We start from the raw sequence: 18,673 nt of genomic DNA on the forward strand, positions 1-18,673 counted from the left end.
GGGTGTGCCGAATATATTGAGTATCGGTACAGTTTTTGAAATAGCCGCCCTATAAACCGGCCCACCGATTTGGGATCGAGATTCTAGAACTACAATTAAATGTTCTGAATACTTTCCATGTTTTGGTATAGCCACCATTACACCGAACTCCCAATTTAACTCCTATGGTTTCTAGAAATTGTAGTTTTTATGTGATTTGTCACAAATTGAAAATATACTGGCATTTTAGACCCATAATAAAGTGTATATGATTTAGTTTTATCGGTCCATTTGGTAAGGACTCCATATAGACCGATTTCACTTATTGAGAGTATAGAACACTGATAATGAAAATTGCTTGAAACTGAATGCAAAATTTCCAGATTTTACTTCTCGTAGTCATTTAAGTGGGATGAAAATCCACAGATTATAGATTTCAAATCAAGACGTTCACACATCACACTTACAAGAGATGTTTATGATTCCTCTAAAACTCAAAAAAAAAAAAAAGAAAATGGTTCTTATAAATTCAGAATCTGATCTAGTCTTCATAGGTAAAATCTTTACATTTATCTGTGGGAAGCGTACTGGTTGAATTGGTCTGCTTGGGAAAATATCTGTCATCAAACCCCCCTGAAATATTTAAGATTCGACCTGGACGAACTTACTACTGTATATACTTGTTTCTTGATACTTTTAACAATTTTTATTTATTTTTCTTTTTTTAATTTTCGACATGTTTTTATTGATATATGGACAAAACGGCGCTTTTATCTCACCCTCAATTGAAACATTAACAATGATTCCCCCCCCCCAATAGGGAGCCACCGTGGTGCAATGGTTAGCATGCCCGCCTTGCATACACAAGGTCGTGGGTTCGATTCCTGCTTCGACCGAACACCAAAAAGTTTTTCAGCGGTGGATTATCCCACCTCAGTAATGCTGGTGACATTTCTGAGGGTTTCAAAGCTTCTCTAAGTGGTTTCACTGCAATGTGGAACGCCGTTCGGACTCGCCTATAAAAAGGAGGTCCCTTGTCATTGAGCTTAACATGGAATCGGGCAGCACTCAGTGATAAAAGAGAAGTTCACCAATGTGGTATCACAATGGACTGAATAGTCTAAGTGAGCCAGATACATCAGGCTGCCACCTAACCTAACCTAACCTTCCCCCCCAATAATGTTGGGCATTTTTGCAGCAAATACACCTTGTTGTAAAATGTTTGACTTGCTTATGGTGTTCTTATTATGTTATTATAATATTCTCAAGTTCTTGTGTTATTATTAATTTAAAAAATTAGTTATGAATTGCCTTGTACTGAAAAAAATATTGTCGTGAGGCCAAAGATTTTATGTCTTTAAAATACGAAGGCGAATGTTTGGCATAGCATTTGCGCATTTCTCTTATGCAAAATATCAAAATTATTTTTAATTCACATCCAAAACACTGAATTCAGATTGCACCTTAAGAAGTTAAGGAAATTCAGGGCAACGGCTGTTGAAATGGTGGATATCCGTCCTATCACTATTTTGCAATACTTCCGGATCCAAAATGAACATTTTCACTACTTATTTGGCGAAGAATTACGCATAGTTATTAGAAAGCATATACTGACATAACGAACCAAATTTTGGAATAAATTTCGGGGCTATATATAATTATGGCCTATATAGACCCAGTATTACAAGTTCAATTTCAAATGAATCGTACGAATTTTTTTCTTCCAAAAAACTTTAAACCAAGTATGCTAAATCCTCAAAAGAAGTCTTAGCCTCTATTTGAAGTGTTTTTATCTTAAATCTAAAAATTTAATATTTCAGTTAATTTAATTTCTTTAAATCAAAAATTTTTTTCTTTACTTTAAGGAAAATTTGCCTTTGTTCAAAGACATGCATCTTTAACGAAGGGACGAAATTTTACAAAATTTGTATTATAAATTTAATGAAAAAATGTTTAAACTAAGATTATTAAATTACGCATACTAAAATTTAAGACAGACTCGGCCCAATTTTTGCATGTTTGTGGCAGCCCGGTTTTTCAGACTCACTTAGACTATTCAGTTCATTGTGTTACCACAGCCACTTCTATTATCATTGAATGCTGCCCTTTTGCATGGTTAGGTCAATGACAACCGAGTCCGAACGGTGTTTCACATTGCGGTGAGACCACTTAGAAAAGTTTTGAAACACTTAGAAATATCAGCAGCATTACTGTGCGAGTACGACCCGGTCGAAGTTGCATGAAACAAGTTTCACCACGTTGGCTTCCCAGAAGTATTAAATTTAATTTTAGTGACATTCATTTGTGTAAGATCCACCAAAAAAAAAAAATTATAGTCATGATAAAATAACTGTGATTTGAGTGAAAATGTGTGTGAAAATATTGGTTCTAAACGCCAGGTTAAAAAAAGCAAAACTCTTCTAGGTTCAAATATACACATAGGGCGATATGACAATACCTAACGTCATGCTCGAATATTTACTTAATCCTCATGAATATTTTTTCTCATAGGCCAATTAAATTTTTATTAAATTCTAACTAAACTCGCATCTTAATTTTTTTCCATTTAGTCAAGGTATAAGGGACAACGATTTAATTAAATTCAATGATATTTGTTTACTCAGAACTACAATTGTCCAGATAGTTTTATGCGGTTGTCGGAAGCATTTCTTAATTTTGTTGAGCAAGTAGATGGATTTTCATTTGTATGCAAAGTATGTTGTTAAAATTGCATTTGATTACCTGGGTTTTTTGTCGCGTTACCAAGTCCCTGAATTGCTTACCAAATCTCTCCTAGTATGCCTGCAAGAAAAAAGGCCGAAAAGGAAAAAAACAACAACATAAAGAATCAAAACAACTACAGCATATTGCATAAATATTATTTTCTTTTGGTAAATTTGTTCATCTCCGTCTCCTATTTATCATCAACTGGGCTAGCGTTTGACTGAACAGGGGCGGTGGCTGGAGTCCGAGTAGTTGCTCTTGATGCTGTCGGTGCGTTGTTTTTTCTTTGCTACTCGTTTGCTATCAATTCCTATACAAAACCAAACATCCGTCCTTCATCATTCCAATTCTTGGGCACTTCCTTTCCATTGCCATAGTCATCATCATCACCATGAGCTTGGATTTGTGAGTCAACATCTGTTGTGTGTGGAGAAATCATCGATGTAGATTATGATGATGACAATATCGTCATAGTGAAACATCATTCTGGCCCGTGTATTTCTCGGCATGGTGAATTCAGTTTGAAATCCCCTTATTCAAGAGTTTGAACAGCAATCCACCCATGAGGATGATGATGTTGATGCCCATCCATGGATACAAACACTCTCAAATTGAGGTACAAAATTAAGTTTCGTTTCGATTGTATTTCGAGTTTTTTTCTTTCGTTTAATTCGTAGATCTGTTCTTGTGCTTTGTCCCCATTTTTCCATGCAGTGTTCAACATCAGTGCTCGATGTTGCCTAGCTTCCAAATCAATTTTGCTTAAGTGTTGAATACAATCAATCGTCGTTGTAGTATTCAGCCCCATCGGTTGTTGGTAACTTTTTTGTCTTCTAGCATCTATCGTTTTTAGATTTATAGGTCATGTTGTTGCCAATTTATTGAATTTATGGCATATATTTTTTTTTTTTTTTTTGAAGATTAATAATAAAGTGTAGTGAACTGTTAGTTCAGCGAGTATAAAATTATTAAAATAATGCACGATTTAAAATGTAGTATATGCGGGAACATCGTATACGTAACAGGTTGGCTGATAAGTCCCCGGTCTAACAAAGAAACACACTTTTTTTGTCAAAATTCGTTTTTATTATTCAACATAGTTCCCTTCAAGAGCGATACAACGATTATAACGACCTTCCAATTTTGTGATACCATTTTGGTAGTACTCCTTCGGTTATGCCTCGAAATAGGCCTCAGTTTCGGCGATCACCTCTTCATTGCAGCCAAATTTTTTCCCTGCCAGCATCCTGTTGAGGTCTGAGAACAAGAAAAATTTGCTGGGGGCCAGATCTAGAGAATACGGTGGGTGGGGAAGCAATTCGAAGCCCAATTAATGAATTTTTGCCATCGTTCTCAATGACTTGTGGCACGGTGCGTTGTCTTGGTGGAACCAGACTTTTTTCTCTTCATATGGGGCGGTTTTGCCGCGATTTCGACCTTCAAACGCTCCAATAACGCCATATAATAGTTACTGTTGATGGTTTTTCCCCTCTCAAGATAATCGCAAAAAAAAAAATTATTTCATGCGCATCCCAAAAAAACAGAGGCCATTACTTTGCCAGCGGACTTTTGAGTCTTTCCACGCTTCGGAGACGGTTCACCGGTCGCTGTCCACTCAGCCGACTGTCGATTAGACTCAGGAGTGTAGTGATGGAGGCATGTTTCATCCATTGTTACATATCGACGGAAAAACTCGTGTGTATTACGAATTAACAGCTGCAAACACCTCTCAGAATCATCAACACGTTGTTGTTTTTGGTCAAATGTGAGCTCGCGCGGCACCCATTTTGCACAGAGCTTCCGCATATCCATATGATATGACCAACATATTCCTTTGTTATCTTCAAGGCCTCTGATATCTCGATCAACTTCATTTTACGGTCATTCAAAATCATTTTGTGGATTTTTTGGATGTTTTCGTCCGTCCTCCATGCTCATTTCACCACGCTTGAATTTTGCATACCAATCAATTATTTTTGATTTCCCTGGGGCAGAGTCCGGAAACTCATTATCAAGCCAAGTTTTTGCTTCCACCGTATTTTTTCCCTTCAGAAAACAGTATTTTATCAAAACATGAAATTCATTTTTTCCATTTTTTTTTCACAATAACAAAAGTTGCTTCACAAAAGACGCTCTATCTCACAAACTAATTGACTTACAGACGTCGAGTTTTGACACGAATCATTTGAAGGTTGGTAGTATATAAAAATAATATGCATTTAATACTGGCGACGCCATCTATGTGACAGACCGGGGACTTATCAGCCAACCTCTTATGAAAGTTTGATTATTATACCCACCACCATAGAATGGTGACGGGGTATAATAAGTTTGTCATTCCGTTTGTAACGCATCGAAATATCGATTTCCAACTATATAAAGTATATATATTCTTGATCAGGGAGAAATTCTAAGACGATATAAGCATGTCCGTCTGTCCGTCTGTCTGTCTGGCTGTCTGTTGTAATCACGCTACAGCATTCAATAATGAAGCTATCGTCCTGAAATTTGGCACAGAATCGTCTTTTGTCTGCGCCAGAGATGGTCCAAGTAGCAATTTTTTGTGTTTTCTACTGTCAAAAAGTTGTAAACGTCGAAAACGTCATATAACTGTATAAAAGGTAAAAAACGTAGTAAATGTCAAAAACGCCTACAGGACCCTTAGATTTGATTTCAAAAACTATTTTTAGTATCCTAAGCCATGAAAACGTCATATTGAAGTATTTTAGATTTTTTATAATAATATTTTGAAATTTTTATTCAAACAAAATTTGCACGATTCGCTGGCCTAAACTTTTGAATGCAACTCGTTTTCATTGTTGTGGCACAAATCGGATTTAGGTACAACATGTGGGCATGCAAAATACCAACCACGCATATTTAATTTTATTAATAATCATTCTCGAATCAAGTAAGACATAAATGGTTCTAATAAACGTACTTTACAAAAAAAATATATTTTTGTCAAAAAGTAAGTATTTTACGAAGGTTAGCATTTTCTTTTTTATAATGAAAGTCATTCATAAATACAAAAATTAAAAAAAAAAAAAACAGTACGAAATACACGGTTCTAAAAAAAGTACTCAATAGAAATTCGTATATTGTCAAAAACTAAGTATTTTACGAAGGTTTACGACGTTTTTGACGTATGGTAAAATACGTCGTAAATGTATGTCAAATACCTTACAGTTTACGACAGACCATCTCTGGTCTGCGCGCAGGTCTAGTTCGAAGATGGGCTATATCGGGCCATGTTTTGGTATAGCCCCCATATAAACCGACCTCCCGATTTGGGGTCTTTCGCTTATAGAAACCGTAGTTTTCATCCAATTTGCGCGAAATTGAAAATCTAGAGATATATTGGGACCTTGAAGAGGTGTGCCAAAAATGGTGAGTGTCGGTCCATGTTTTGGTATAGCCCCCATATAAACCGACCTCCCGATTTGGGGTCTTTCGCTTATAGAAACCGTAGTTTTCATCCAATTTGCGCGAAATTGAAAATCTAGAGGTATTTTGGGACCTTGAAGAGGTGTGCCAAAAAGGGTGAGTATCGGTCCATGTTTTGGTATGTTCCCCATATAAAACGACCTCCCGATTTGGGGTCTTGGGCTTATAGAAACCTTATTTTTTATCCAATTTGTCTGAAATTGGAAATCTAGAGGTATTTTAGGACCATAAAGAAGTGTGCCGAAAATGGTGAGTATCGGTCCATATTTTGGTATAGCCCCCATATAGACCGATTTCCCGATTTTACTTCTTGGGCTTCTAGAATCCGAAGTTTTTATCCTATTTGCCTGAAATTGGAAATCTAGAGGTATTTTCGGGTCATAAAGAGGTGTGCCGAAAACGGTGAGCATCGGTCCATATTTCAGTATAGCCCCCATAAGAACGATCTCCCGATTTAACTCCTTGGGTTTCTAGAAACCGTAGTTTTTATCTGATTTGCCTGAAATTGTAAATATTCTGGTATTTTAGGCTCACAATAACGTGTATCGGATTAGGTTTTTATAGGTCCATTTGGTAATGCCTCCATATAGACCGACTTCACTTCTTGAGGGTGTAGAAGGCGCACTGATGATGAAAATTGCTTGAAACTCAATGTAAAATTTCCAGATTTTACTTCTACAGATTTAAGATTTCAAATCAAGACATTATTTTATAATTTTCTTGCACAGTCACAAGAGATGTTAATGATTCCTCTAAAACTCAAACAAAAATGGTTCTTATAAATCCAGAATCTGATATAGTCCTCATGGATGAAATCTTTAAATTTATCTTCGGGAAGTGTCCTCAAGTCCTCAAGCCCTCCTGAAATTTCAAAGGACACCCTAATATTTGGTTCATGGTGGTGGGTATTTAAGATTCGGCCCGGCCGAACTTACTGCTGTATATACTTGTTTTTAATTTTAAAAGCAATTTTGTTATGGATCAGGATTCGTCCGGATCATATTTTTTTGTTTATTGAATACGTTACACATTTAGCTTTTCTATAAAAAACAAGAGACGCAGAATCCCGCAGAAATCCAAGAAAAATTCCGCTTAGGAACTGGGCAGTTGGTGGACATGCCTAAAGCCAATTTTGATAATACCAATGATGGCAATACGAGTAGGAGATTCTTTGAAAGCACAGAATTAGCGGCGGACATAACAGGCATTAACCACTAATTAAAACATAGATTTAAAATCTTATTAGAGGCGATTTCAAGTGGACACAAAATGAATACAACAAAATTCAAAGAATATGCCTTCAACACCGCGCAAATGTATGTGGAATTATACGACTGGCGTCCCATGACTTCAGCAATGCATAAATTACTATTACATGAGGCGACCATCATAGATAATGCACTGTTGCCAATCGGCCAATTGTCGGAGGAGGCAACAGAAGCACGAAATAAACATTTTCGGCCATACAGACAGAATTTTTCAAGAAAAATTTCAAGGGAAGAATGCAACCGTGATATTAATCAAAGAATGCTTCTTACTTCAGATCCACTCGTAAGTAAATTTTTTGCAGTGAAGTTATAGAACTATTAGAACCTGCCGAGCCACACACACAATCAAGTATTGAACACGAAGAAGTCGAGATAGAAACATCTTTCAATAAGAAAATTTAATGCATTTTTATTTATTTATGATTTATGTTTTTATTATAAAATATATGTTTTTCTTATTTATTTCCTAAAATAAATAGATAGTTTTTTAAAATACAGTCTTTCGAAGCCAATAACGTCCAAAAATATTTTTGGCCGCCTAAATATTTCAAATCGACCTCTGTGCACTGCTCAGAATCATCAACACGTTGTTGTTTTTGGTCAAATGTGAGCTCGCACTGCACCCATTTTGCACAGAGCTTCCGCATATCCAAATATTGATGAATGATATGACCAACACGTTGCTTTGATATTTTCAAGGCCTCTGCTATCTCGATCAACTTCATTTTACGGTCATTCAAAATCATTTTGTGGATTTTTTTGATGTTTTCGTCGGTAACCACCTCTTTCGGGCGTCCACTGCATTCACCGTTCTCCATGCTCATTTCACCACGCTTGAATTCTGCATACCAATCAGTTATTGTTGATTTACCTGGGGAAGAGTCCGGAAACTCATTATCAAGCCGTATTTTTTCCCTTCAGAAAACTGTATTTTATCAAAACACGAAATTCCTTTTTTTCCATTTTTTTTCACAATAACAAAAGTTGCTTCACAAAAGACGCTCTATCTCACAAACTAATTGACTTACAGACGTCAAGTTTTGACACGAATCATTTGAAGGTTGGTACTATATAAAAATAATTTGCATTTAATACTGGCGACGCCATCTATGTGTCAGACCGGGGACTTATCAGCCAACCTCTTATGAAAATGTAAGTTTGATTATTTCAGTGGAACCTTTTAAACTTGGACCCAAATAATGGAATTAAATCGTGAACTTTTTTGCGCGATTATTTTTTGCCAAGTGGATTAACTCAATAACAGTGAATCGATGACATTAATTAAATTTTAGGCGATGGAACTCCGTCAAGGACCAATGTTTAACCGGGGTCATCCAAAATCAGTTGTTGTTCCAGAAAAAACATCTCGAGAAGTAGTTCGAATGGTGTGTCTTAGTGTCATATTACAATGTGGAAGCTCCTTTTTTTGCTGGGATATTAAACTTGGACTTACGAAGGCGGTTCGGAAACTTCTTAGCCTATCAATGAAAGAGAATAGTTAGTTTTTCAAAAATATTTTTATTTTTTAATATAATCTCTTGAAACTTCAATACACTTAGTCCAACGCTTTTCTAGCAATTCTATCCCTTGATTAAAATAGTTTTCCTCAAGGTCTTCAAAATAGTGCTGTACAACTGTAATTGCATCTTCATTTGAGGTAAAACGCTTGCCAGCGAGGATTTTTTTAGATTTGGGAACAAGTAAAAGTCACTGGGAGCTAAATCAGGAGAATAAGGTGGGTGGTCAAGCAACTCGTACTTTAATTCGTTGATTTTAGCCATTGTTAAAACACTCTTGTGCGCTGGTGCGTTGTCTTGATGAAAAATTATTTTTTTGTTTTTCTCGAATTTGTACATTAAATTAATCCAAAAAGTTGCAACAGTACTTTGAATTTATTGTTACCCCTTTGCAGATAATCAATCAATAAAATACCGTTGAAGTCCCAAAAAACCGTTTCCATAACCTTACCAGCCTATTGAATTGTTTTTGCCTTCTTTTGGGAACTTACTCCAGCTTGGTTTGCGGAGCCTCTATGAGAAGCAAATTTCATCCGATCCGGCTGAAATTTGGTACGTGTTGTTAGTATATGGTCTCTAAAAACCATGCAAAAATTGGTCCATATCGGTCCATAATTATATATAGCTCCCATATAAACGATCCCCAGATTTGGCTTACGGAGCCTCAAAGAGAACCAAATTTCGTCCGATACGGCTGAAATTTGGTACATGGTATTAGTATATGGTCTCTAACAACGATGCAAAAATTGGTCCATATCAGTCCATAATTATATATAGCCCCCATATAAACCGATCCCCAGATTTGAACTCAGTATATGGCCATATTGGTCCATATCGGTCTATAGTTATATATAGCCGATCCCCAATCACACAAAAATTGGTCCATATCGGTTCATAATCATGGTTGCCACTCGAGCCAAAAATAATCTAGCAAAATTGTATTTATATAGAAAATTTTGTCAAAATTTTATTTCTATATAAAATTTTGTCAAAATTTTATTGCTATAGAAAATTTTGTCAAATTTTATTTCTATAGAAAATTTTTGCAAAATTTTATTTCTATAGAAAATTTTGTCAAAATTTTCATTCCATAGAGAATGTTGTCAAAATTTTAAATTTTTTGAAAATTATGTCAAAATTTTTTTTTTATAGAAAATTTTCTCAAAATGTTATTTCTATAGATAATTTTGTCCAAATTTTACTTCTATAGAAAATGTTGTAAAATTTTTATTTCTATAGAAACTTTTGTCAAAATTTTATTTCTATAGAAAATTTTGTCAAACTAAATTATATACGTATTTAATCGGCCTTTATAAGTTTAATATATACCACGTATGGACTACGTGGTATATATTATGGTATTAGGAAATTTTAAGATACCTTGCCATCGGCAAGTGTTACCGTAACCCAAGTAATTCGATTGTGGATGACAGTCTTTCGTAGAAGTTTCTACGCAATCCATGGTGGAGGGTACATAAGATTGGGCCTGGCCGAACTTACGGCCGTATATACTTGTTTTAAATTACACTTTCCTTTTTTGTGTTCACATAAAACCACGTGCCACTTCAGAATAAATAAATTAACACAAAACACAGTAATTCCGTATTCTCCATCCATTCCAAGAAACAATCTACACACGACTGACGCGCAAAATGGCAATCGTATGTACCTGCTCAATGTTTTTATAAAATTCTTTTCGTTGCAAACATGTTAAAAAATTATATGGTCACGAAAAAAATGTAAATGGTCTTTATGGCCATGTAATGGTTCTAGACATGTCTATACTTAACCTATAAAAATACTTTTTTCTCTGCAAAAAAGTAAACACATTGAATGGTCAGGTACATGATTTTTCAGACCAGACGTAATGGTCTCAAATTCTATCATTTAAATAATAGAACATGTTTGCGGCATTTGAGAACCATTTAAATGCTTATTGCCAACATATATTTTTCTCAGCTCGAAAATTATTTTTATAAAGACAAAATACATGGTTTTCGCGACAATTACATACTCTAGATAAGCATTAAATGTATGCGGCAACCATGTCCAAATTTGTTTTTTCTGTGCGTGCATAGTTTAAAAGTTTACAAAGTTTAAATAAGGCATTAACATATCCATGTTGTTTTAATATTTCAAACCGTTTTTAACCAAAGAACATGAAATTGAAATTAAATTTGTTTATTAAGCATGTACCAAGGACCTAATATTTCGACATTTTCACAATTTCTCTTCTACACCAACTTCAGAGATTTATCTTTGTTTTATTATTCGACTAAGACTGATGCGATGCTAGGCCAATAATTTGGCAAAAAAAAATATCAGATAACTCTTAGAAACACCTGCAGCATTGAAATGTGCAACTCACAAAAATATATGCAGAAGGATAAAAAATATGAACCGAGACAGGGCATCACTTTTAGTACCTGAACAATTTTTAAATATGAATTTTTGTGCAGCTATTCACCCCACTCACCTGTATTGTGCCATATCATTTGGTCTTGCTATTTCCAATATAAGAAAAAAATGCTTCCATAGTTGAAATAATATGGAATGTTTTTTCTTCCATTGCAAAACAAAAAATAAAAAAAATGCTTACAGACGCAATACGCCTTTTTGGTTTATGTGTTTTCTGCATTGTTCATCTTCTTCAAGTTGAACTGTAGGAAATTGTTATTGAATGTTTCCCACGTTCGGATGCACACTGATTATCCTAAGGTCTATTGATTTAGTTAAAATATGTTTCACACTGAAATGTTAGCATGGAAGTAGGCTATCAATGAAATATTAAGTAGGATTCCAAATGATAGACCCACAATAGTGGAATGCTAACACTCAGTAAGGAAGTATGACAGTTTGATGCACTTGGCCCGGTGATGCTGCACTGCTCTGAACCTAGTTGAAAAATACGAGTATGTCTGCAATATAGGCCTAAGTAGGGTCCTAAGTTATATTTGTGTTCAGCGAGAGTTTTTTATTCCCTCCACCATAGGATATTAAATTTGTCATTCCGTTTGTAACACATCGAAATATTGCTCTAAGACCCCGTAAAGTATATATATTCTGCGTCGTGGTGAAATTCTGAGTCGATCTAAGCATGTCCGTCCGTCCGTCCATCCGTCTGTTGAAATCACGCTAACTTCCGAACGAAACAAGCTATCGACTTGAAACTTGGCACAAGTAGTTGTTATCGATGTAGGTCGGATGGTATTGAAAATGGGCCATATCGGCCCACGTTTACGTATAGCCCCCATATAAACCGATCCCCAGATTTGACCTCCGGAGCCTCTTAGAGGAGCAAAATTCATCCGATCTGGTTGAAATTTGGTACGTGGTGTTAGTATAGGGTCTCTAACAACCATGCAAGAATTGGTCCATATCGGTCCATAATTAAATATAGTCCCCATATAAATCCATCCCCAGATTTGTCCTCCGGAGCCTCTTGGAGGATCTAAATTCATCCGATCCGGTTGAAATTTGAAACATGGTGTTAGAATGTGGTCTCTAACAAACACGCAAGAATTTGTCCATATCGGTCCATAATTATATATAGCCCCCATATAAACCGTTCCCCAGATTTGATCTCCGGAGCCTCTTGGAGGAGCAAAATTCATCCGATCCGGTTGAAATTTGCAACGTGGTGTTAGTATAAGGCCGCTTATAACCATGCCATAATTGGTCCATATCGGTCTATAGTTATATATAGCCGATCCCCAATCACACAAAAATTGGTCCATATCGGTTCATAATCATGGTTGCCACTCGAGGCAAAAATTATCTACCAAAATTTTATTTTTATAGAAAACATTGTCAAAATGTTATAGAAAATTTTGTCAAAATTTTTTTTCTTTAGAAAAATTTGTCAAAATTTTATTTCTATAGAAAATTTTGTCAAAATTTTATTTCTATAGAAAATTTTTTCCAAATTTTATTTGTATAGAAAATTGTTTCCAAATTTTATTTGTATAGAAAATTTTGTCAAAATTTTATTTCTATAGAAAATTTTTTCCAATTTTTATTTCTATAGAAACATTTTTTCCAAATTTTATTTCTATAGAAAATTTTTTCCAAATTTTACTTCTATAGAAAATGTTGTCAAAATTTTATTGTGTCAAAATTTTACTTCTATAGAAACTTTAAACTTAATTATATACGTATTTAATCGGCCTGTTTTAGTTTAATATATACCACGTATGGACTATGTGGTATATATTACGGTGTTAGGAAGTTTTAAGATACCTTGCCATCGGCAAGTGTTACCGCAACCCAAGTAATTCGATTGTGGATGGCAGTCTTCAGTAGAAGTTTCTACGCAATCCATGGTGGAGGGTACATAAGCTTCGTCCTGGCCGAACTTACGGCCGTATATACTTGTTTTTGAATTGGAATGGATTAAAGTTGAAAACGTATTCAATTAAAAAATAATTAACTAACATAATTATATTTTATTCAAATTATATAATGAAGCACTTAAGAGAATTATTGAAAATGTGTATTATTTTAATTATTATAATAATTATTAATATTTTATATTTTAATTTTATAATATTAGAAGAAAATTAGCATTGGCTACAGAGGCCATCAGCTATAATATATTAATTATCCCAGTTAATATTTTAGTTAAATACAAAAATATTTCCAATTAAATATATGATTGAAATTTTTTAATTATAATCACACCAGTATATCTTATGTAGCCTCCACCATGAATCACGTACAGAGTTCTATTAAAGACTGTCATCCACCACCGAATTACTTGGGTTGTGATAACTGTTGCCGTTGGTCTACTTTAGAAGTTAACATACTAACTTCTAAAGTAGACTCCATATGGAGACTAGTTAGAAAAAAGACAGATGAAATACCTACATGAGCCTCATTAGCCGTTGATCGAGATTAATTAATTATGAATCAATTTTCGCATGGTAATTGGTGGGCCAAATTTCATTCGGATCGGATGAAATTTGTTTCCTCATGAAGCTTCAGAAATCAAATCTTTCTGGGTCGGTTTCATTATCCCAGCAAACAAAGCGCCGCCAAAAAAGGAATGAAAATGTTCTTTTTGGATCCGGAAGTGGTGCAAAATTGACGCACAAGCGATGAATTTAACATTGGCTTGTTATAGAACGGAAGTCCTCCATTTCAACAGCCGCTGCACTTAATTTGCATCACTTCTTTAGGTGTGATCCGAATTCAATGTAATGGATGTAAATTAAAAAATTCTGTGATATTTTGTCAAATAAATAATTTGTATAATTTTTAATGGATTCTAACGCTTGTCGGAAAGGTTTGACCTCAAATATTTTAAAAAATTCAAAATTTTTTCAGATGCTAAATCCATTTTTTTTCGACAAAATTTACATGATTTGTACCATTTTATGCATTTTTACTCCATTTTTAACGCATTTAAAACAAAAAAAGTTAAAATTACCCATTAAAAGTATGAAAATACCAAGTTATAAAAAATTCAATTAAAAGAACTAGTTAAAATAAAGAACATCATTGGGAGTTCATATTCTGGAAGTGCTTTTAAAGTTGTGCCTTTGGAAGAATTTCCAAATTTTTTTGCTGGGATCATATATAAATATGGGCCGATATGGACAAATTTTTAGCATGACCGCATACACATAGTCGTGGTTTCGATTTCTGCTTCGACCGAATACCAAAAGTTTTTCAGCGGTGGATGATCCCACCTCAGTAATGCTGGTGACATTTCTGAGTGTTTCAAAGCTTCTCTAAGTGGGTTCACTGCTATACGAAACGCCGTTTGGACTCGGTTGTAAAAAGCAGGTCCCTTGTCATTGAGCTTAACTCAGTGATAAGAGAGAAGTTCACCACGGTGGTATCACAATGGGCTGAATAGTCTAATTGGGCCTGATACATCGGGTTGACATTACCTTCGAAACTTCAAGCACGATCATATAAAATATATATCCTAAGAGGTATAAGAAATCAAATTTAAGTAGCCGTTTATATGAGGCTACACATTTTGTCAAAATTTCATTTCTATACGAAATTTTTTCAAAATTTTATTTCTATATGAAATTTTGTCAAAATTTCATTGCTATAGAAAATTTTAAAAATTTCAAAAAATCATTTCTATAGGAAATTTGAAAAAATTTCATTTCTATAGGAAATTTTGTTAAAATTTCATTTCAATAGCAAACTTTGTAAAAATTTCATTTCTTAAGGAAATGTTGTCAAAATTCATTTCTATAGGAAATTTGGCCAAATTCCATTTCTATAGGAAATTTTGCCAAATTTCATTTCTATAGGAAATTTGGCCAAATTTCATTTCTATAGGAAATTTGGCCAAATTCCATATCTATAGGAAATTTTGCCAAATTTCATTTCTATAGAAAATTCCTATAATATGAATTTTTGTCAAAATATAGGAATTTGCCATAAAAATGAATTTTTGTTAAAGTTAACTTTTGTAAAGTTTTGTCAATTTTTTTTCTATAGGAAATTTTGTCATGATTTCATTTCTAAAGTAATTTCCTATTTATTGTCTTAATTTCATTTCTGAATTTCAATTTCGTCAACATTTCATTTTGGTTGGTATTTTTTTCAAAATTTTATTCTATGGGATATTGTTTAAAAATTTCATTTCTATATAAAATTTTGTAAAAATTTCAGTATAGGAGGATTTTTTTTCAAAAAATACACTTAGCGCATAGTTATTGACTTGTTTATGAGTGTGCATTTTATTTTTCATCGTCATTTTTATAAATTGATCACTGCTTCCCCTCCCCTTTCATCCCAAATCCAACAAAAGTTGCTCGCTCACGAAGCACGGCCAAGCAAATGATCGCCTTTGCATTTCATTTCTATACGAAATTTTTTCAAAATATCATTTCTATAGGAAATTTTGTCAAAATTTTTTTTCTATAGGAAATTTAGTGAAAATTTAATTTCTATTGGAAATTTTGTCAGTTTGTCGTTTTTTTTTGGAAATTTTGTCAAAATTTCATTTCTATAGGAAATTTTGCAAAATTTCATTTCTATAGGAAATTTTGTCAAAATTTCATTTCTATAGGAAATTTTGCAAAATTTCATTTTGTCAAAATTTCACTTCTATAGGAAATTTTGTCAAAATTTCACTTCTATAGGAAATTTTGTCAAAATTTCACTTCTATAGCAAATTTTGTCAAAATTTCACTTCTATAGGAAATTTTGTTAAAATTTCACTTCTATAGGAAATTTTGTCAAAATTTAATTTCTATAGGAAATTTTGTCAAAATTTAATTTCTATAGGAAATTTTGTAAAAATTTTATTTCTATAGGAAATTTTGTCAAAACTTTATTTCTATAGGAAATTTTGTCAAAATTTCATTTCTGTAGGAAATTTTGTTAAAATTTCATTCCTATAGGAAGTTTTGTCAAAATTTCATTTCTATTGGAAATTTTGTCAAAATTTCATTTCTATAGGAAATTTGGCCAAATTAATTTTCTATAGGAAATTTTGCCAAATTTCATTTCTATAGAAAATTCCTATAAAATGAATTTTTGTCAAAATATAGGAATTTCCCATAAAAATGAATTTTTATTAAAGTTAACTTTTTCATTTCATTTCTATAGAAAATTCTTATAAAATGAATTTTTGTCAAAATATAGGAATTTCCCATAAAAATGAATTTTTATTAAAGTTAACTTTTGTTAAGTTTTGTGAAATTTTTTTCTATATGAAATTTTGTCAAGATTTCATTTCTATAGCAATTTCCTATTTTTTGTCTTAATTTCATTTCTATAGGAAATTTTGATGAAATTTAATTTCTATTGGAATTTGCTATAAAAAATTTTTATTCATTTCGGTTGGTTTTTTTCAAAATTTTATTCTATGGGATATTGTTTAAAAATGTAATTTCTATATAAAATTTTGTAAAAATTTCAGTATAGGAGAATTTTTTTCAAAATATACACTTAGCCCATGGTTATTGACTTGTTTATGAGTGTGCATTTAATCTTTCATCGTCATTTTTATAAATTTATCATTGTTTTCCCTCCCCTTTCATCCCAAATCCAACAAAAGTTGCTCGCTCACGAAGCACGGCCAAGCAAATGATCGCCTTTGCATTTCATTTCTATAGGAAATTTTGTCAAAATATCATTTCTATAGGAAGTTTTATCAAAATTTTATTTTTATAAAAAATTCCTATAAAATAGGAATTTCCTATAGAAATGAATTTTTGTTAAAGTTAAATTTTGTTAAGTTTTGTCATTTTTTTTCTAAAATAAATTTTGTCAAGATTTCATTTCTATAGTAATTTCCTATTTATTGTCTAAATTTCATTTCTGTAGGAAATTTTGATAAAATTTAATTTCTATAGGAATTTCCTATAAAAATATTTAATTCCCATGGGAAATTTCGTCAACATTTCATTTTGGTTGGTATTTTTTTTCAAAATTTTATTCTATGGGATATTGTTTAAAAATTTTATTTCTATATAAAATTTTGTAAAAATTTCAGTGTAGGAGAATTTTTTTCAAAATATACACTTAGCCCATGGTTATTGACTTGTTTATGAGTGTGCATTTTATCTTTCATCGTCATTTTTATAAATTGATCACCGCTTTCCCTCCCCTTTCATCGCAAATCCAACAAAAGTTGCTCGCTCACGAAGCACGGCCAAGCAAATGATCGCCATTGCATTTCATTTCTATACGAAATTTTTCAAAATATAATTTCTATAGGAAATTTTGTCAACATTTTATTTCTATAGGAAATTTTATTAAAATTTTATTTCTATAAAAAATTTCTATAAAATAGGAATTAAAAATATAGGAATTTCCTATATAAATGAATTTTTGTTAAAGTTACATTTTGTAAAGTTTTGTCAATTTTTTTTTTCTATAGGAAATTTTGTCAAGATTTCATTTCTATAGTAATTTTTGTCAAAATTTCATTTCTATAGGAAATTTTGATAAAATTTGATTTCAATAGGAATTTCCTATAAAAAAATGTTATTCCTATGGAAAATTTTGTCAACATTCCATTTCAGTAAATAATTTTTTTTAAATATCCAATTATACAATTATTTCTCGAGCTTTATGGACAGATAGATTAAGGAACATGGTTAATAGAGCCATTGAAAAGAAAACGCGTTGTATCTGGCGTTTTCTTTTCTATGGCTCTATTAACCATGTTCCTTAATCTATCTGTCCATAAAGCTCGAGAAATAATTGTATAATTGGATATTTAAAAAAAAATTATCTACTGAAATGAAATGTTGACAAAACTACAACGCGTTTTCTGGCGTTTTCTTTTCAATGGCTCTATTAACCATGTTCCTTAATCTATCTGTCCATAAAGTTCGAGAAATGATTGTATAATTGGATATAATGCATTTGGACGTCAATTGCCTGTTTCGGCATCAGGCTAACATGAAATATATTTTTTTTAAATTTTATTCTATGGGATATTGTTTAAAAATGTCATTTCTATATAAAATTTTGTAAAAATTTCAGTATAGGAGAAATTTTTTCAAAATATACACTTAGCCCATGGTTATTGACTTGTTTATAAGTTTGCACTTAACCGTTCTTGGAAATTTTTATAAATTTATCATTGTTTTCCTTCCCCTCTCATCCCAAATCCAACAAAAGTTGCTCGCTCACGTAGCACTGCCAAGCGAATGATCGCCTTTGCATTTCTTTTCTATAGAAAGTTTTGTCAAAATATCATTTCTATAGGAAATTTTGTCAAAATTTTATTTCTATAGGAAATTTTGTCAAAATTTC

This window comes from Haematobia irritans, chromosome 3 (assembly GCF_050003625.1).
Source record: "Haematobia irritans isolate KBUSLIRL chromosome 3, ASM5000362v1, whole genome shotgun sequence".
Taxonomy (NCBI): domain Eukaryota; kingdom Metazoa; phylum Arthropoda; class Insecta; order Diptera; family Muscidae; genus Haematobia; species Haematobia irritans.